Genomic DNA, 19,082 nt, shown 5'->3' with positions numbered 1-19,082 from the left:
TGCCTCTAATGAGGTGGCCACCTCCACACAGAGACACGGTATAAAACAAGACATGGTAAGTCAGTAATGGGGAGAAGATCAGCTGCAGGGAGGCAACAGGCACATCTGGCAACTAGTCCTTTACCCTCTCCCATCCATTTCTTGAGGAACGGCTTCCAGAATATAGCTTTTATACGGGAACCGTAGTGACCCTGGAGCTCTTTGCTAAGGGCTGGTACCAGGTCATGGCCCTTATGCAAAGAGTGGCCAGAAACATCAGTCTTGATACACCCTTGAAAGTGTCCTAAAACCAAAGAAATGCCAAAGGATCTCAGGTTGAATTATAGGATGCAAGGATTCTTTGGTGTTTAACCCTTCCCTTTCTGAAAAATGACAATTTGTTCAACTTCTTACAGGTTCCATAGTGTAGCAGTTATCACGTCTGCTTTACACGCAGAAGGTCCTGGGTTCAACCCCCAGTGGAACAATTTTGAAATATGAGATCAGTTATTGACTTTCTGAAAGTCAGTGCTTGTATCGTACCTCATACAACGCAATGCAAAGCAATAGAGCCTTCAAAGTGGAACGGAACTCAAAAAGTCAACATTTGCTATAGCGTAGGAAACATTTACACATTTGAATTGTTCCTAAGCAGTACCCTGAAAAATGTATCTTTGGCCTAAAATTCCTCCTCAAAATAGCTTGGTACTTTCTAGTATGCAAGTGTGCCCAAGCACTTCTGTGGCAGCAGCCGCATACAGTAGCTGTGTGTTTGTAGTGTGAGATCTAAGGCATTGAAAACTCTGACTTCTAGTCTCAGGGGAATTGGAGTGAAATATGGGGCCTTCACTACTGTGGTGCTCACTCTTCTCCTTGCTGGCGGCTTTCAGACATGAGGAAACAAAGCCCTGCCTCTAATGAGGTGGCCACCTCCACACAGAGACACGGTATAAAACAAGACATGGTAAGTCAGTAATGGGGAGAAGATCAGCTGTAGGGAGGCAACAGGCACATCTGGCAACTAGTCCTTTACCCTCTCCCTTCCATTTCTTGAGGAACGGCTTCCAGAGTATAGCTTTTATACGGGAACCGTAGTGACCCTGGAGCTCTTTGCCAAGGGCTGGTACCAGGTCATGGCCCTTATGCAAAGAGTGGCCAGAAACATCAGTCTTGCTACACTCTTGAAAGTGTCCTAAAACCAAAGAAATGCCAAAGGATCTCAGGATGAATTATAGGATGCAAGGATTCTTTGGTGTTTAACCCTTCCCTTTCTGAAAAATGACAATTTGGGCAACTTCTTACAGGTTCCATAGTGTAGCGGTTATCACGTCTGCTTTACATGCAGAAGGTCCTGGGTTCAACCCTCAGTGGAACCATTTTGAAATATGAGATCAGTTATTGACTTTCTGAAAGTCAGCGCTTGGATCGTGCCTCATACAACGCAATGCAAAGCAATAGAGCCTTCAAAGTGGAACGGAACTCAAAAAGTCAACATTTGCTATAGCGTAGGAAACATTTACACATGTGAATTGTTCCTAAGCAGTACCCTGAAAAATGTATCTTTGGCCTGAAATTCCTCCTCAAAATAGCTTGGTACTTTCTGGTATGCAAGTGTGCCCAAGCACTTCTGTGGCAGCAGCCGCATACAGTAGCTGTGTGTTTGTAGTGTGAGATCTAAGGCATTGAAAACTCTGACTTCTAGTCTCAGGGAAATTGGAGTGAAATATGGGGCTGTCACTACTGTGGTGCTCACTATTCTCCTTGTTGGCGGCTTTCAGACATGAGGAAGCAAAGCCCTGCCTCTAATGAGGTGGCCACCTCCACACAGAGACACAGTATAAAACAAGACTTGGTAAGTCAGTAATGGGGAGAAGATCAGCTGCAGGGAGGCAACAGGCACGTCTGGCAACTAGTCCTTTACCCTCTCCCTTCCATTTCTTGAGGAATGGCTTCCAGAGTATAGCTTTTATACGGGAACCGTAGCGACCCTGGAGCTCTTTGCTAAGGGCTGGTACCCGGTCATGGCCCTTATGCAAAGAGTGGCCAGAAACATCAGTCTTGATACACCCTTGAAAGTGTCCTAAAACCAAAGAAATGCCAAAGGATCTCAGGTTGAATTATAGGATGCAAGGATTCTTTGGTGTTTAACCCTTCCCTTTCTGAAAAATGACAATTTGGTCAACTTCTTACAGGTTGCATAGTGTAGCGGTTATCACATCTGCTTTACACGCAAAAGGTCCTGGGTTCAACCCCCAGTGGAACCATTTTGAAATATGAGATCAGTTATTGACTTTCTGAAAGTCAGTGCTTGGATCGTGCCTCATACAACGCAATGCAAAGCAATAGAGCCTTCAAAGTGGAACGGAACTCAAAAAGTCAACATTTGCTATAGCGTAGGAAACATTTACACATGTGAATTGTTCCTAAGCAGTACCCTGAAAAATGTATCTTTGGCCTGAAATTCCTCCTCAAAATAGCTTGGTACTTTCTGGTATGCAAGTGTGCCCAAGCACTTCTGTGGCAGCAGCCGCATACAGTAGATGTGTGTTTGTAGTGTGAGATCTAAGGCATTGAAAACTCTGACTTCTAGTCTCAAGGGAATTGGAGTGAAATATGGGGCTGTCACTACTGTGGTGCTCACTCTTCTCCTTGTTGGCGGCTTTCAGACATGAGGAAGCAAAGCCCTGCCTCTAATGAGGTGGCCACCTCCACACAGAGACACAGTGTAAAACAAGACTTGGTAAGTCAGTAATGGGGAGAAGATCAGCTGCAGGGAGGCAACAGGCACATCTGGCAACTAGTCCTTTACCCTCTCCCTTCCATTTCTTGAGGAATGGCTTCCAGAGTATAGCTTTTATACGGGAACCGTAGCGACCCTGGAGCTCTTTGCTAAGGGCTGGTACCCGGTCATGGCCCTTATGCAAAGAGTGGCCAGAAACATCAGTCTTGATACACCCTTGAAAGTGTCCTAAAACCAAAGAAATGCCAAAGGATCTCAGGTTGAATTATAGGATGCAAGGATTCTTTGGTGTTTAACCCTTCCCTTTCTGAAAAATGACAATTTGGGCAACTTCTTACAGGTTCCATAGTGTAGCGGTTATCATGTCTGCTTTACACGCAGAAGGTCCTGGGTTCAACCCCCAGTGGAACCATTTTGAAATATGAGATCAGTTATTGACTTTCTGAAAGTCAGTGCTTGGATCGTGCCTCATACAATGCAATGCAAAGCAATAGAGCCTTCAAAGTGGAACGGAACTCAAAAAGTCAACATTTGCTATAGCGTAGGAAACATTTACACATGTGAATTGTTCCTAAGCAGTACCCTGAAAAATGTATCTTTGGCCTGAAATTCCTCCTCAAAATAGCTTGGTACTTTCTGGTATGCAAGTGTGCCCAAGCACTTCTGTGGCAGCAGCCGCATACAGTAGCTGTGTGTTTGTAGTGTGAGATCTAAGGCATTGAAAACTCTGACTTCTAGTCTCAGGGGAATTGGAGTGAAATATGGGGCTGTCACTACTGTGGTGCTCACTCTTCTCCTTGCTGGCGGCTTTCAGACATGAGGAAGCAAAGCCCTGCCTCTAATGAGGTGGCCACCTCCACACAGAGACACAGTATAAAACAAGACATGGTAAGTCAGTAATGAGGAGAAGATCAGCTGCAGGGAGGCAACAGGCACATCTGGCAACTAGTCCTTTACCCTCTCCCTTCCATTTCTTGAGGAATGGCTTCCAGAGTATAGCTTTTATACAGGAACCGTAGCAAACCTGGAGCTCTTTGCTAAGGGCTGGTACCCGGTCATGGCCCTTATGCAAAGAGTGGCCAGAAACATCAGTCTTGATACACCCTTGAAAGTGTCCTAAAACCAAAGAAATGCCAAAGGATCTCAGGTTGAATTATAGGATGCAAGGATTCTTTGGTGTTTAACCCTTCCCTTTCTGAAAAATGACAATTTGGGCAGCTTCTTACAGGTTCCTTAGTGTAGCGGTTATCATGTCTGCTTTACACGCAGAAGGTCCTGGGTTCAACCCCCAGTGGAACCATTTTGAAATATGAGATCAGTTATTGACTTTCTGAAAGTCAGTGCTTGGATCGTGCCTCATACAATGCAATGCAAAGCAATAGAGCCTTCAAAGTGGAACGGAACTCAAAAAGTTAACATTTGCTATAGTGTAGGAAACATTTACACATGTGAATTGTTCCTAAGCAGTACCCTGAAAAATGTATCTTTGGCCTGAAATTCCTCCTCAAAATAGCTTGGTACTTTCTGGTATGCAAGTGTGCCCAAGCACTTCTGTGGCAGCAGCCGCATACAGTAGCTGTGTGTTTGTAGTGTGAGATCTAAGGCATTGAAAACTCTGACTTCTAGTCTCAGGGGAATTGGAGTGAAATATGGGGCTGTCACTACTGTGGTGCACACTCTTCTCCTTGCTGGCGGCTTTCAGACATGAGGAAGCAAAGCCCTGCCTCTAATGAGGTGGCCACCTCCACACAGAGACACAGTATAAAACAAGACATGGTAAGTCAGTAATGGGGAGAAGATCAGCTGCAGGGAGGCAACAGGCACGTCTGGCAACTAGTCCTTTACCCTCTCCCTTCCATTTCTTGAGGAATGGCTTCCAGAGTATAGCTTTTATACGGGAACCGTAGTGACCCTGGAGCTCTTTGCTAAGGGCTGGTACCAGGTCATGGCCCTTATGCAAAGAGTGGCCAGAAACATCAGTCTTGCAACACCCTTGAAAGTGTCCTAAAACCAAAGAAATGCCAAAGGATCTCAGGATGAATTATAGGATGCAAGGATTCTTTGGTGTTTAACCCTTCCCTTTCTGAAAAATGACAATTTGGTCAACTTCTTACAGGTTCCATAGTGTAGCATTTATCACGTCTGCTTTACACGCAGAAGGTCCTGGGTTCAACCCCCAGTGGAACCATTTTGAAATATGAGATCAGTTATTGACTTTCTGAAAGTCAGTGCTTGGATCGTGCCTCATACAACGCAATGCAAAGCAATAGAGCCTTCAAAGTGGAACGGAACTCAAAAAGTCAACATTTGCTATAGTGTAGGAAACATTTACACATGTGAATTGTTCCTAAGCAGTACCCTGAAAAATGTATCTTTGGCCTGAAATTCCTCCTGAAAATAGCTTGGTACTTTCTGGTATGCAAGTGTGCCCAAGCACTTCTGTGGCAGCAGCCGCATACAGTAGCTGTGTGTTTGTAGTGTGAGATCTAAGGCATTGAAAACTCTGACTTCTATTCTCAGGGGAATTGGAGTGAAATATGGGGCTGTCACTACTGTGGTGCTCACTCTTCTCCTTGCTGGCGGCTTTCAGACATGAGGAAGCAAAGCCCTGCCTCTAATGAGGTGGCCACCTCCACACAGAGACACGGTATAAAACAAGACATGGTAAGTCAGTAATGGGGAGAAGATCAGCTGCAGGGAGGCAACAGGCACATCTGGCAACTAGTCCTTTACCCTCTCCCTTCCATATCTTGAGGAATGGCTTCCAGAGTATAGCTTTTATACAGGAACCGTAGCAACCCTGGAGCTCTTTGCTAAGGGCTGGTACCCGGTCATGGCCCTTATGCAAAGAGTGGCCAGAAACATCAGTCTTGATACACCCTTGAAAGTGTCCTGAAACCAAAGAAATGCCAAAGGATCTCAGGTTGAATTATAGGATGCAAGGATTCTTTGGTGTTTAACCCTTCCCTTTCTGAAAAATGACAATTTCGACAACTTCTTACAGGTTCCATAGTGTAGCGGTTATCACATATGCTTTACACGCAGAAGGTCCTGGGTTCAACCCCCAGTGGAACCATTTTGAAATATGAGATCAGTTATTGACTTTCTGAAAGTCAGTGCTTGGATCGTACCTCATACAACGCAATGCAAAGCAATAGAGCCTTCAAAGTGGAACGGAACTCAAAAAGTCAACATTTGCTATAGCGTAGGAAACATTTACACATTTGAATTGTTCCTAAGCAGTACCCCGAAAAATGTATCTTTGGCCTGAAATTCCTCCTCAAAATAGCTTGGTACTTTCTGGTATGCAAGTGTGCCCAAGCACTTCTGTGGCAGTAGCTGTGTGTTTGTAGTGTGAGATCTAAGGCATTGAAAACTCTGACTTCTAGTCTCAGGGGAATTGGAGTGAAATATGGGGCCTTCACTACTGTGGTGCTCACTCTTCTCCTTGCTGGCGGCTTTCAGACATGAGGAAGCAAAGCCCTGCCTCTAATGAGGTGGCCACCTCCACACAGAGACACGGTATAAAACAAGACATGGTAAGTCAGTAATGGGGAGAAGATCAGCTGCAGGGAGGCAACAGGCACATCTGGCAACTAGTCCTTTACCCTCTCCCATCCATTTCTTGAGGAACGGCTTCCAGAATATAGCTTTTATACGGGAACCGTAGTGACCCTGGAGCTCTTTGCTAAGGGCTGGTACCAGGTCATGGCCCTTATGCAAAGAGTGGCCAGAAACATCAGTCTTGATACACCCTTGAAAGTGTCCTAAAACCAAAGAAATGCCAAAGGATCTCAGGTTGAATTATAGGATGCAAGGATTCTTTGGTGTTTAACCCTTCCCTTTCTGAAAAATGACAATTTGTTCAACTTCTTACAGGTTCCATAGTGTAGCAGTTATCACGTCTGCTTTACACGCAGAAGGTCCTGGGTTCAACCCCCAGTGGAACAATTTTGAAATATGAGATCAGTTATTGACTTTCTGAAAGTCAGTGCTTGTATCGTACCTCATACAACGCAATGCAAAGCAATAGAGCCTTCAAAGTGGAACGGAACTCAAAAAGTCAACATTTGCTATAGCGTAGGAAACATTTACACATTTGAATTGTTCCTAAGCAGTACCCTGAAAAATGTATCTTTGGCCTAAAATTCCTCCTCAAAATAGCTTGGTACTTTCTAGTATGCAAGTGTGCCCAAGCACTTCTGTGGCAGCAGCCGCATACAGTAGCTGTGTGTTTGTAGTGTGAGATCTAAGGCATTGAAAACTCTGACTTCTAGTCTCAGGGGAATTGGAGTGAAATATGGGGCCTTCACTACTGTGGTGCTCACTCTTCTCCTTGCTGGCGGCTTTCAGACATGAGGAAACAAAGCCCTGCCTCTAATGAGGTGGCCACCTCCACACAGAGACACGGTATAAAACAAGACATGGTAAGTCAGTAATGGGGAGAAGATCAGCTGTAGGGAGGCAACAGGCACATCTGGCAACTAGTCCTTTACCCTCTCCCTTCCATTTCTTGAGGAACGGCTTCCAGAGTATAGCTTTTATACGGGAACCGTAGTGACCCTGGAGCTCTTTGCCAAGGGCTGGTACCAGGTCATGGCCCTTATGCAAAGAGTGGCCAGAAACATCAGTCTTGCTACACTCTTGAAAGTGTCCTAAAACCAAAGAAATGCCAAAGGATCTCAGGATGAATTATAGGATGCAAGGATTCTTTGGTGTTTAACCCTTCCCTTTCTGAAAAATGACAATTTGGGCAACTTCTTACAGGTTCCATAGTGTAGCGGTTATCACGTCTGCTTTACACGCAGAAGGTCCTGGGTTCAACCCTCAGTGGAACCATTTTGAAATATGAGATCAGTTATTGACTTTCTGAAAGTCAGCGCTTGGATCGTGCCTCATACAACGCAATGCAAAGCAATAGAGCCTTCAAAGTGGAACGGAACTCAAAAAGTCAACATTTGCTATAGCGTAGGAAACATTTACACATGTGAATTGTTCCTAAGCAGTACCCTGAAAAATGTATCTTTGGCCTGAAATTCCTCCTCAAAATAGCTTGGTACTTTCTGGTATGCAAGTGTGCCCAAGCACTTCTGTGGCAGCAGCCGCATACAGTAGCTGTGTGTTTGTAGTGTGAGATCTAAGGCATTGAAAACTCTGACTTCTAGTCTCAGGGAAATTGGAGTGAAATATGGGGCTGTCACTACTGTGGTGCTCACTATTCTCCTTGTTGGCGGCTTTCAGACATGAGGAAGCAAAGCCCTGCCTCTAATGAGGTGGCCACCTCCACACAGAGACACAGTATAAAACAAGACTTGGTAAGTCAGTAATGGGGAGAAGATCAGCTGCAGGGAGGCAACAGGCACATCTGGCAACTAGTCCTTTACCCTCTCCCTTCCATTTCTTGAGGAACGGCTTCCAGAGTATAGCTTTTATACAGGAACCGTAGCGACCCTGGAGCTCTTTGCTAAGGGCTGGTACCCGGTCATGGCCCTTATGCAAAGAGTGGCCAGAAACATCAGTCTTGATACACCCTTGAAAGTGTCCTAAAACCAAAGAAATGCCAAAGGATCTCAGGTTGAATTATAGGATGCAAGGATTCTTTGGTGTTTAACCCTTCCCTTTCTGAAAAATGACAATTTGGGCAACTTCTAACAGGTTCCATAGTGTAGCGGTTATCATGTCTGCTTTACACGTAGAAGGTCCTGGGTTCAACCCCCAGTGGAACCATTTTGAAATATGAGATCAGTTATTGACTTTCTGAAAGTCAGTGCTTGGATCGTGCCTCATACAATGCAATGCAAAGCAATAGAGCCTTCAAAGTGGAACGGAACTCAAAAAGTCAACATTTGCTATAGTGTAGGAAACATTTACACATGTGAATTGTTCCTAAGCAGTACCCTGAAAAATGTATCTTTGGCCTGAAATTCCTCCTCAAAATAGCTTGGTACTTTCTGGTATGCAAGTGTGCCCAAGCACTTCTGTGGCAGCAGCCGCATACAGTAGCTGTGTGTTTGTAGTGTGAGATCTAAGGCATTGAAAACTCTGACTTCTAGTCTCAGGGGAATTGGAGTGAAATATGGGGCTGTCACTACTGTGGTGCTCACTCTTCTCCTTGCTGGCGGCTTTCAGACATGAGGAAGCAAAGCCCTGCCTCTAATGAGGTGGCCACCTCCACACAGAGACACAGTATAAAACAAGACATGGTAAGTCAGTAATGGGGAGAAGATCAGCTGCAGGGAGGCAACAGGCACGTCTGGCAACTAGTCCTTTACCCTCTCCCTTCCATTTCTTGAGGAATGGCTTCCAGAGTATAGCTTTTATACGGGAACCGTAGTGACCCTGGAGCTCTTTGCTAAGGGCTGGTACCAGGTCATGGCCCTTATGCAAAGAGTGGCCAGAAACATCAGTCTTGCAACACCCTTGAAAGTGTCCTAAAACCAAAGAAATGCCAAAGGATCTCAGGATGAATTATAGGATGCAAGGATTCTTTGGTGTTTAACCCTTCCCTTTCTGAAAAATGACAATTTAGTCAACTTCTTATAGGTTCCATAGTGTAGCGGTTATCAGGTCTGCTTTACATGCAGAAAGTCCTGGGTTCAACCCCCAGTGGAATCTTTTTGAAATATGAGATCAGTTATTGACTTTCTGAAAGTCAGTGCTTGGATCGTGCCTCATACAATGCAATGCAAAGCAATAGAGCCTTCAAAGTGGAACGGAACTCAAAAAGTCAACATTTGCTATAGCGTAGGAAACATTTACACATGTGAATTGTTCCTAAGCAGTACCCTGAAAAATGTATCTTTGGCCTGAAATTCCTCCTCAAAATAGCTTGGTACTTTCTGGTATGCAAGTGTGCCCAAGCACTTCTGTGGCAGCAGCCGCATACAGTAGCTGTGTGTTTGTAGTGTGAGATCTAAGGCATTGAAAACTCTGACTTCTAGTCTCAGGGGAATTGGAGTGAAATATGGGGCTGTCACTACTGTGGTGCTCACTCTTCTCCTTGCTGGCGGCTTTCAGACATGAGGAAGCAAAGCCCTGCCTCTAATGAGGTGGCCACCTCCACACAGAGACACGGTATAAAACAAGACATGGTAAGTCAGTAATGGGGAGAAGATCAGCTGCAGGGAGGCAACAGGCACATCTGGCAACTAGTCCTTTACCCTCTCCCTTCCATTTCTTGAGGAACGGCTTCCAGAGTATAGCTTTTATACGGGAACCGTATTGACCCTGGAGCTCTTTGCTAAGGGCTGGTACCAGGTCATGGCCCTTATGCAAAGAGTGGCCAGAAACATCAGTCTTGATACACCCTTGAAAGTGTCCTAAAACCAAAGAAATGCCAAAGGATCTCAGGTTGAATTATAGGATGCAAGGATTCTTTGGTGTTTAACCCTTCCCTTTCTGAAAAATGACAATGTGGGCAACTTCTTACAGGTTCCATAGTGTAGCGGTTATCACATCTGCTTTACACGCAGAAGGTCCTGGGTTCAACCCCCAGTGGAACCATTTTGAAATATGAGATCAGGTATTGACTTTCTGAAAGTCAGTGCTTGGATCGTACCTCATACAACGCAATGCAAAGCAATAGAGCCTTCAAAGTGGAACGGAACTCAAAAAGTCAACATTTGCTATAGCGTAGGAAACATTTACACATTTGAATTGTTCCTAAGCAGTACCCCGAAAAATGTATCTTTGGCCTGAAATTCCTCCTCAAAATAGCTTGGTACTTTCTGGTATGCAAGTGTGCCCAAGCACTTCTGTGGCAGCAGCCGCATACAGTAGCTGTGTGTTTGTAGTGTGAGATCTAAGGCATTGAAAACTCTGACTTCTAGTCTCAGGGGAATTGGAGTGAAATATGGGGCCTTCACTACTGTGGTGCTCACTCTTCTAATTGCTGGCGGCTTTCAGACATGAGGAAGCAAAGCCCTGCCTCTAATGAGGTGGCCACCTCCACACAGAGACACGGTATAAAACAAGACATGGTAAGTCAGTAATGGGGAGAAGATCAGCTGCAGGGAGGCAACAGGCACATCTGGCAACTAGTCCTTTACCCTCTCCCTTCCATTTCTTGAGGAACGGCTTCCAGAATATAGCTTTTATACGGGAACCGTAGTGACCCTGGAGCTCTTTGCTAAGGGCTGGTACCATGTCATGGCCCTTATGCAAAGAGTGGCCAGAAACATCAGTCTTGATACACCCTCACCCTTGCCAGATTCAGTATGTGGGAAGAACAAAAAGAAAACTATGGAAAAGATTGAGGGAACACGTTCAAAACATTAAGAAAGGTTTTGACAAACATAGTTTATCTAAACACTATGCGAAATTCCATAATAAGGACCCCACGTCACTTAAAATCTGTGGTATCCAAAAATTTGTACCTCATTGGAGAGGGGATAACAAGGTGATCAAAATTAGTCAGGCTGAGTCGAGGTGGATACACGAACTCCGTACCCTTACACCATCAGGCCATAACGTTGAGTTCGATCTTAATTGTTTTATTTCCAATTTTTAATTTCGTTTTTAACCTATTTTTATTCAGAAATAACTTTAGAAAATAATTTTTAAAAATGACATTATATTTTTAATATTTTTTGTGCGCTATATATCATCTTTCATTCTTGATACGTAATAGTATCCTTATTCACTGGTACTGTATAGATTTGATCTGTTGATATTTATGGTGATTTATCAATACTTAATATATATACTTTTTTTATCTATGTATAGTATTTTATATTTATATATGATATTTTATATATATTAAGGTAGAAGCTATAATTATTATGGAGATATTCTCCTTTTCACATAATTGTTGTAGTTCTAAATAGAGAGGATTATTGATTATTAGCATAACGATATATTTTATGCATTTTATCTTCTATTTTTCCCCTTGGATTCAGTTTTATTAATAAGAAGAGCATTCTAAAATTTAACCACTAGATGCCACTCTTCTTATAAGCCAGCACTAGATATGGCTTATTTTTATTTTCATTTCATTCTTATCATTTAAAATTTTAATTTATCTACTGATATTATTATGTAATATGATATTTAAAACTTTTTAATCTCTTTGCTCAGGAATACATTGAATATTGATTCCTTTCACATTGATTCACATATTAGTATGTAATAGCGCCGCCGTCCTGAGTTACTATGGCGACGGCGCTCACTCTATATATACCCTGGTGACAACTACTTCCTATTACCCTTTGAAAAAGTTACGTGGTGTAACGCAATGCGTCAGGGAAGGAATTGGGTGTCGCACATACCACTTCCGGTTACGGCCGAAACCGGAAGTCCGCGTCAGCTGTACGTTCCACTGTGTATTCTCATGTAAGTGTGGATTTGTTCTTTGTAATAAAGCGATACATAGTTACTACACATGAAAGCCCTTCTGTTTTCTTCCATTGCATACTTATTGGATACTCTGGAGAAATTGGGAGAATATGTACTATGTATATGAGTCACAGTGAAATACTAACAGCGATAGAACAGTGAAACTGGATGAATAAGGAGCCAGCAGCTTATCTGTTTATACACACCGCCTATTGTGCCAGCTATTGGAGGTGAGAGGCTGGGGGAAATAGGTGGTGCACTGAATAGGCACTGAAGTTTGCAGTGGAGTGGCACTATTGGAAATCACTTTTTGCATGGACTTTTGTCTTTTGTTTTTTGAAAAAAGTTTTTTCAGCTTTATGTGCATGTTTTTTGTGGACAATCACTTGAAATATTGATTAATTTACACAGAATCACTGGATTGATACTTAAAAATATTTATTTATTAATTATTTATATATATATTTTTTCACAATCTATTTTGAATTTTATGTATTTGGAAAATTTATGCAGATTTATTTTTTTGTGTTTTTATATGCTGCATTTATTATTTAATAGGATAGCACTTGAGTTGCACTACATTTATTTGAATTACACTATATTTATCTAGTTATTATCATTTTTATATGCACTTTTAGGTAGCGCTGCATTTATTTATATCATTTTTACAGGTTGAATTATAGGATGCAAGGATTCTTTGGTGTTTAAACCTTCCCTTTCTGAAAAATGACAATTTGGTCAACTTCTTACAGGTTCCATAGTGTAGCAGTTATCACGTCTGCTTTACACGCAGAAGGTCCTGGGTTAAACCCCCAGTGGAACCATTTTGAAATATGAGATCAGTTATTGACTTTCTGAAAGTCAGTGCATGGATCGTGCCTCATACAACGCAATGCAAAGCAATAGAGCCTTCAAAGTGGAACGGAACTCAAAAAGTCAACATTTGCTATAGCGTAGGAAACATTTACACATGTGAATTGTTCCTAAGCAGTACCCTGAAAAATGTATCTTTGGCCTGAAATTCCTCCTCAAAATAGCTTGGTACTTTCTGGTATGCAAGTGTGCCCAAGCACTTCTGTGGCAGCAACCGCATACAGTAGCTGTGTGTTTGTAGTGTGAGATCTAAGGCATTGAAAACTCTGACTTCTAGTCTCAGGGAAATTAGAGTGAAATATGGGGCTGTCACTACTGTGGTGCTCACTCTTCTCCTTGTTGGCGGCTTTCAGACATGAGGAAACAAAGCCCTGCCTCTAATGAGGTGGCCACCTCCACACAGAGACACAGTATAAAACAAGACTTGGTAAGTCAGTAATGGGGAGAAGATCAGCTGCAGGGAGGCAACAGGCACATCTGGCAACTAGTCCTTTACCCTCTCCCTTCCATTTCTTGAGGAATGGCTTCCAGAGTATAGCTTTTATACAGGAACCGTAGCGACCCTGGAGCTCTTTGCTAAGGGCTTGTACCCGGTCATGGCCCTTATGCAAAGAGTGGCCAGAAACATCAGTCTTGATACACCCTTGAAAGTGTCCTAAAACCAAAGAAATGCCAAAGGATCTCAGGTTGAATTATAGGATGCAAGGATTCTTTGGTGTTTAACCCTTCCCTTTCTGAAAAATGACAATTTGGTCAACTTCTTACAGGATCCATAGTGTAGCGGTTATCACATCTGCTTTACACGCAGAAGGTCCTGGGTTCAACCCCCAGTGGAACCATTTTGAAATATGAGATCAGTTATTGACTTTCTGAAAGTCAGTGCTTGGATCGTGCCTCATACAACGCAATGCAAAGCAATAGAGCCTTCAAAGTGGAACAGAACTCAAAAAGTCAACATTTGCTATAGCGTAGGAAACATTTACACATGTGAATTGTTCCTAAGCAGTACCCTGAAAAATGTATCTTTGGCCTGAAATTCCTCCTCAACATAGCTTGGTACTTTCTGGTATGCAAGTGTGCCCAAGCATTTCTGTGGCAGCAGCCGCATACAGTTGCTGTGTGTTTGTAGTGTGAGATCTAAGGCATTGAAAACTCTGATTTCTAGTCTCAGGGGAATTGGAGTGAAATATGGGGCTGTCACTACTGTGGTGCTCACTCTTCTCCTTGCTGGCGGCTTTCAGACATGAGGAAGCAAAGCCCTGCCTCTAATGAGGTGGCCACCTCCTCACAGAGACACTGTATAAAACAAGACATGGTAAGTCAGTAATGGGGAGAAGATCAGCTGCAGGGAGGCAACAGGCACATCTGGCAACTAGTCCTTTACCCTCTCCCTTCCATTTCTTGAGGAACAGCTTCCAGAGTATAGCTTTTATACGGGAACCGTAGCGACCCTGGAGCTCTTTGCTAAGGGCTGGTACCAGGTCATGGCCCTTATGCAAAGAGTGGCCAGAAACATCAGTCTTGATACACCCTTGAAAGTGTCCTAAAACCAAAGAAATGCCAAAGGATCTCAGGTTGAATTATAGGATGCAAGGATTCTTTGGTGTTTAACCCTTCCCTGTCTGAAAAATGACAATTTGGGCAACTTCTTACAGGTTCCATAGTGTAGCGGTTATCACATCTGCTTTACACGCAGAAGGTCCTGGGTTCAACCCCCAGTGGAACCATTTTGAAATATGAGATCAGTTATTGACTTTCTGAAAGTCAGTGCTTGGATCGTACCTCATACAACGCAATGCAAAGCAATAGAGCCTTCAAAGTGGAACGGAACTCAAAAAGTCAACATTTGCTATAGCGTAGGAAACAGTTACACATTTGAATTGTTCCTAAGCAGTACCCCGAAAAATGTATCTTTGGCCTGAAATTCCTCCTCAAAATAGCTTGGTACTTTCTGGTATGCAAGTGTGCCCAAGCACTTCTGTGGCAGCAGCCGCATACAGTAGCTGTGTGTTTGTAGTGTGAGATCTAAGGCATTGAAAACTCTGACTTCTAGTCTCAGGGGAATTGGAGTGAAATATGGGGCCTTCACTACTGTGGTGCTCACTCTTCTAATTGCTGGCGGCTTTCAGACATGAGGAAGCAAAGCCCTGCCTCTAATGAGGTGGCCACCTCCACACAGAGACACGGTATAAAACAAGACATGGTAAGTCAGTAATGGGGAGAAGATCAGCTGCAGGGAAGCAAAAGGCACATCTGGCAACTAGTCCTTTACCCTCTCCCTTCCATTTCTTGAGGAACGGCTTCCAGAATATAGCTTTTATACGGGAACCGTAGTGACCCTGGAGCTCTTTGCTAAGGGCTGGTACCATGTCATGGCCCTTATGCAAAGAGTGGCCAGAAACATCAGTCTTGATACACCCTTGAAAGTGTCCTAAAACCAAAGAAATGCCAAAGGATCTCAGGTTGAATTATAGGATGCAAGGATTCTTTGGTGTTTAAACCTTCCCTTTCTGAAAAATGACAATTTGGTCAACTTCTTACAGGTTCCATAGTGTAGCAGTTATCACGTCTGCTTTACACGCAGAAGGTCCTGGGTTAAACCCCCAGTGGAACCATTTTGAAATATGAGATCAGTTATTGACTTTCTGAAAGTCAGTGCTTGGATCGTGCCTCATACAACGCAATGCAAAGCAATAGAGCCTTCAAAGTGGAACGGAACTCAATAAGTCAACATTTGCTATAGCGTAGGAAACATTTACACATTTGAATTGTTCCTAAGCAGTACCCTGAAAAATGTATCTTTGGCCTGAAATTCCTCCTCAAAATAGCTTGGTACTTTCTGGTATGCAAGTGTGCCCAAGCACTTCTGTGGCAGTAGCTGTGTGTTTGTAGTGTGAGATCTAAGGCATTGAAAACTCTGACTTCTAGTCTCAGGGGAATTGGAGTGAAATATGGGGCTGTCACTACTGTGGTGCTCACTCTTCTCCTTGCTGGCGGCTTTCAGACATGAGGAAGCAAAGCCCTGCCTCTAATGAGGTGGCCACCTCCACACAGAGACACAGTATAAAACAAGACATGGTAAGTCAGTAATGGGGAGAAGATCAGCTGCAGGGAGGCAACAGGCACGTCTGGCAACTAGTCCTTTACCCTCACCCTTCCATTTCTTGAGGAATGGCTTCCAGAGTATAGCTTTTATACGGGAACCGTAGTGACCCTGGAGCTCTTTGCTAAGGGCTGGTACCAGGTCATGGCCCTTATGCAAAGAGTGGCCAGAAACATCAGTCTTGCAACACCCTTGAAAGTGTCCTAAAACCAAAGAAATGCCAAAGGATCTCAGGATGAATTATAGGATGCAAGGATTCTTTGGTGTTTAACCCTTCCCTTTCTGAAAAATGACAATTTGGTCAACTTCTTACAGGTTCCATAGTGTAGCGGTTATCAGGTCTGCTTTACATGCAGAACGTCCTGGGTTCAACCCCCAGTGGAACCTTTTTGAAATATGAGATCAGTTATTGACTTTCTGAAAGTCAGTGCTTGGATCGTGCCTCATACAATGCAATGCAAAGCAATAGAGCCTTCAAAGTGGAACGGAACTCAAAAAGTCAACATTTGCTATAGCGTAGGAAACATTTACACATGTGAATTGTTCCTAAGCAGTACCCTGAAAAATGTATCTTTGGCCTGAAATTCCTCCTCAAAATAGCTTGGTACTTTCTGGTATGCAAGTGTGCCCAAGCACTTCTGTGGCAGCAGCCGCATACAGTAGCTGTGTGTTTGTAGTGTGAGATCTAAGGCATTGAAAACTCTGACTTCTAGTCTCAGGGGAATTGGAGTGAAATATGGGGCTGTCACTACTGTGGTGCTCACTCTTCTCCTTGCTGGCGGCTTTCAGACATGAGGAAGCAAAGCCCTGCCTATAATGAGGTGGCCACCTCCACACAGAGACACGGTATAAAACAAGACATGGTAAGTCAGTAATGGGGAGAAGATCAGCTGCAGGGAGGCAACAGGCACATCTGGCAACTAGTCCTTTACCCTCTCCCTTCCATTTCTTGAGGAACGGCTTCCAGAGTATAGCTTTTATACGGGAACCGTATTGACCCTGGAGCTCTTTGCTAAGGGCTGGTACCAGGTCATGGCCCTTATGCAAAGAGTGGCCAGAAACATCAGTCTTGATACACCCTTGAAAGTGTCCTAAAACCAAAGAAATGCCAAAGGATCTCAGGTTGAATTATAGGATGCAAGGATTCTTTGGTGTTTAACCCTTCCCTTTCTGAAAAATGACAATGTGGGCAACTTCTTACAGGTTCCATAGTGTAGCGGTTATCACATCTGCTTTACACGCAGAAGGTCCTGGGTTCAACCCCCAGTGGAACCATTTTGAAATATGAGATCAGGTATTGACTTTCTGAAAGTCAGTGCTTGGATCGTACCTCATACAACGCAATGCAAAGCAATAGAGCCTTCAAAGTGGAACGGAACTCAAAAAGTCAACATTTGCTATAGCGTAGGAAACATTTACACATTTGAATTGTTCCTAAGCAGTACCCCGAAAAATGTATCTTTGGCCTGAAATTCCTCCTCAAAATAGCTTGGTACTTTCTGGTATGCAAGTGTGCCCAAGCACTTCTGTGGCAGCAGCCGCATACAGTAGCTGTGTGTTTGTAGTGTGAGATCTAAGGCATTGAAAACTCTGACTTCTAGTCTCAGGGGAATTGGAGTGAAATATGGGGCCTTCACTACTGTGGTGCTCACTCTTCTAATTGCTGGCGGCTTTCAGACATGAGGAAGCAAAGCCCTGCCTCTAATGAGGTGGCCACCTCCACACAGAGACACGGTATAAAACAAGACATGGTAAGTCAGTAATGGGGAGAAGATCAGCTGCAGGGAGGCAACAGGCACATCTGGCAACTAGTCCTTTACCCTCTCCCTTCCATTTCTTGAGGAACGGCTTCCAGAATATAGCTTTTATACGGGAACCGTAGTGACCCTGGAGCTCTTTGCTAAGGGCTGGTACCATGTCATGGCCCTTATGCAAAGAGTGGCCAGAAACATCAGTCTTGATACACCCTCACCCTTGCCAGATTCAGTATGTGGGAAGAACAAAAAGAAAACTATGGAAAAGATTGAGGGAACACGTTCAAAACATTAAGAAAGGTTTTGACAAACATAGTTTATCTAAACACTATGCGAAATTCCATAATAAGGACCCCACGTCACTTAAAATCTGTGGTATCCAAAAATTTGTACCTCATTGGAGAGGGGATAACAAGGTGATCAAAATTAGTCAGGCTGAGTCGAGGTGGATACACGAACTCCGTACCCTTACACCATCAGGCCATAACGTTGAGTTCGATCTTAATTGTTTTATTTCCAATTTTTAATTTCGTTTTTAACCTATTTTTATTCAGAAATAACTTTAGAAAATAATTTTTAAAAATGACATTATATTTTTAATATTTTTTGTGCGCTATATATCATCTTTCATTCTTGATACGTAATAGTATCCTTATTCACTGGTACTGTATAGATTTGATCTGTTGATATTTATGGTGATTTATCAATACTTAATATATATACTTTTTTTATCTATGTATAGTATTTTATATTTATATATGATATTTTATATATATTAAGGTAGAAGCTATAATTATTATGGAGATATTCTCCTTTTCACATAATTGTTGTAGTTCTAAATAGAGAGGATTATTGATTATTAGCATAACGATATATTTTATGCATTTTATCTTCTATTTTTCCCCTTGGATTCAGTTTTATTAATAAGAAGAGCATTCTAAAATTTAACCACTAGATGCCACTCTTCTTATAAGCCAGCACTAGATATGGCTTATTTTTATTTTCATTTCATTCTTATCATTTAAAATTTTAATTTATCTACTGATATTATTATGTAATATGATATTTAAAACTTTTTAATCTCTTTGCTCAGGAATACATTGAATATTGATTCCTTTCACATTGATTCACATATTAGTATGTAATAGCGCCGCCGTCCTGAGTTACTATGGCGACGGCGCTCACTCTATATATACCCTGGTGACACCTACTTCCTATTACCCTTTGAAAAAGTTACGTGGTGTAACGCAACGCGTCAGGGAAGGAATTGGGTGTCGCACATACCACTTCCGGTTACGGC

General features: G+C 43.0%; 18 non-coding genes across 18 annotated transcripts; all 18 read left to right on the top strand.

Annotated features, from left to right (window-relative positions):
* Nucleotides 1-394: 394 nt before the first annotated feature.
* On the top strand, nt 395-467 carry TRNAV-UAC (transfer RNA valine (anticodon UAC)). Its single transcript has one exon. It is a non-coding gene; the product is annotated as a tRNA-Val (tRNA).
* An 815-nt stretch (nt 468-1,282) lies between these two features.
* On the top strand, nt 1,283-1,355 carry TRNAV-UAC (transfer RNA valine (anticodon UAC)). Its single transcript has one exon. It is a non-coding gene; the product is annotated as a tRNA-Val (tRNA).
* Nucleotides 1,356-2,170: 815 nt separating this feature from the next.
* On the top strand, nt 2,171-2,243 carry TRNAV-UAC (transfer RNA valine (anticodon UAC)). Its single transcript has one exon. It is a non-coding gene; the product is annotated as a tRNA-Val (tRNA).
* Nucleotides 2,244-3,058: 815 nt separating this feature from the next.
* Nucleotides 3,059-3,131, top strand: TRNAV-UAC (transfer RNA valine (anticodon UAC)). Its single transcript has one exon. It is a non-coding gene; the product is annotated as a tRNA-Val (tRNA).
* An 815-nt stretch (nt 3,132-3,946) lies between these two features.
* Nucleotides 3,947-4,019, top strand: TRNAV-UAC (transfer RNA valine (anticodon UAC)). The gene has a single exon. It is a non-coding gene; the product is annotated as a tRNA-Val (tRNA).
* An 815-nt stretch (nt 4,020-4,834) lies between these two features.
* On the top strand, nt 4,835-4,907 carry TRNAV-UAC (transfer RNA valine (anticodon UAC)). The gene has a single exon. It is a non-coding gene; the product is annotated as a tRNA-Val (tRNA).
* An 815-nt stretch (nt 4,908-5,722) lies between these two features.
* TRNAV-UAC (transfer RNA valine (anticodon UAC)) lies at nt 5,723-5,795 on the top strand. The gene has a single exon. It is a non-coding gene; the product is annotated as a tRNA-Val (tRNA).
* Nucleotides 5,796-6,597: 802 nt separating this feature from the next.
* Nucleotides 6,598-6,670, top strand: TRNAV-UAC (transfer RNA valine (anticodon UAC)). The gene has a single exon. It is a non-coding gene; the product is annotated as a tRNA-Val (tRNA).
* An 815-nt stretch (nt 6,671-7,485) lies between these two features.
* Nucleotides 7,486-7,558, top strand: TRNAV-UAC (transfer RNA valine (anticodon UAC)). The gene has a single exon. It is a non-coding gene; the product is annotated as a tRNA-Val (tRNA).
* An 815-nt stretch (nt 7,559-8,373) lies between these two features.
* TRNAV-UAC (transfer RNA valine (anticodon UAC)) lies at nt 8,374-8,446 on the top strand. Its single transcript has one exon. It is a non-coding gene; the product is annotated as a tRNA-Val (tRNA).
* An 815-nt stretch (nt 8,447-9,261) lies between these two features.
* On the top strand, nt 9,262-9,334 carry TRNAV-UAC (transfer RNA valine (anticodon UAC)). Its single transcript has one exon. It is a non-coding gene; the product is annotated as a tRNA-Val (tRNA).
* An 815-nt stretch (nt 9,335-10,149) lies between these two features.
* Nucleotides 10,150-10,222, top strand: TRNAV-UAC (transfer RNA valine (anticodon UAC)). Its single transcript has one exon. It is a non-coding gene; the product is annotated as a tRNA-Val (tRNA).
* A 2,581-nt stretch (nt 10,223-12,803) lies between these two features.
* On the top strand, nt 12,804-12,876 carry TRNAV-UAC (transfer RNA valine (anticodon UAC)). Its single transcript has one exon. It is a non-coding gene; the product is annotated as a tRNA-Val (tRNA).
* Nucleotides 12,877-13,691: 815 nt separating this feature from the next.
* On the top strand, nt 13,692-13,764 carry TRNAV-UAC (transfer RNA valine (anticodon UAC)). Its single transcript has one exon. It is a non-coding gene; the product is annotated as a tRNA-Val (tRNA).
* Nucleotides 13,765-14,579: 815 nt separating this feature from the next.
* TRNAV-UAC (transfer RNA valine (anticodon UAC)) lies at nt 14,580-14,652 on the top strand. Its single transcript has one exon. It is a non-coding gene; the product is annotated as a tRNA-Val (tRNA).
* Nucleotides 14,653-15,467: 815 nt separating this feature from the next.
* On the top strand, nt 15,468-15,540 carry TRNAV-UAC (transfer RNA valine (anticodon UAC)). Its single transcript has one exon. It is a non-coding gene; the product is annotated as a tRNA-Val (tRNA).
* Nucleotides 15,541-16,342: 802 nt separating this feature from the next.
* On the top strand, nt 16,343-16,415 carry TRNAV-UAC (transfer RNA valine (anticodon UAC)). Its single transcript has one exon. It is a non-coding gene; the product is annotated as a tRNA-Val (tRNA).
* An 815-nt stretch (nt 16,416-17,230) lies between these two features.
* TRNAV-UAC (transfer RNA valine (anticodon UAC)) lies at nt 17,231-17,303 on the top strand. The gene has a single exon. It is a non-coding gene; the product is annotated as a tRNA-Val (tRNA).
* Nucleotides 17,304-19,082: the final 1,779 nt, after the last annotated feature.

This window comes from Lithobates pipiens, unplaced genomic scaffold (assembly GCF_037356315.1).
Source record: "Lithobates pipiens isolate NorthernLeopardFrog02 unplaced genomic scaffold, aLitPip1_a1.2 Scaffold_8, whole genome shotgun sequence".
NCBI lineage: Eukaryota > Metazoa > Chordata > Amphibia > Anura > Ranidae > Lithobates > Lithobates pipiens.
The sequence above is the reverse complement of the archived record's forward strand: the minus strand, read 5'-3'. Positions and strand labels throughout refer to the sequence as shown.